This window comes from Mandrillus leucophaeus, unplaced genomic scaffold (genome assembly GCF_000951045.1).
Source record: "Mandrillus leucophaeus isolate KB7577 unplaced genomic scaffold, Mleu.le_1.0 Scaffold575, whole genome shotgun sequence".
Lineage (NCBI taxonomy): Eukaryota > Metazoa > Chordata > Mammalia > Primates > Cercopithecidae > Mandrillus > Mandrillus leucophaeus.
The window spans coordinates 881541-882298 of NW_012106197.1; positions in this window are offsets into that span (position 1 = coordinate 881541).

Sequence of the window (758 nt, forward strand, 5' to 3'; positions counted from 1 at the left end):
CTACATACATACACACAATACACAATACACATAGTACACACATACATACATATACACACATACACATATGCATACACAATATGTACATACACACACACTACATACATACACACACATACACAATACACACACATACACAATACATGATACACACACATACACACAACACACACACAATACACATACACACACAATACACAATACACACATACATACACAATACGCACATACACAATACATATGCACACAATATGTACACACACAATACATACACATACACACACATATACACACATACACATATATGCACACATATACATATGTACACACATACACAATACACACATACATATACACACATACACAATACGTATATACACACAATACACACACATACACATACACAATACACATACACAGATATACATACATACACACATACACACATGCATATACAATATGTATATACACACACAATACACACACACACACATACATACAGATACATACGCATACACACACACGGACACACACATCCCCCTGCAGTTCCTTCTGACCAGCTCACTGGACATGGATGAACTTTATGGCAAAATAAACTTTCTAAATTAACTGAAACCTGTCTCAAATTTGGGATGTTCATAGGCTTCAGTTAGTTTAGAAAGCTTATTTTGGCCGGGCGCGGTGGCTCAAGCCTGTAATCCCAGCACTTTGGGAGGCCGAGACGGGCGGATCACGAGGTCAGGAGATCGAGACCATCC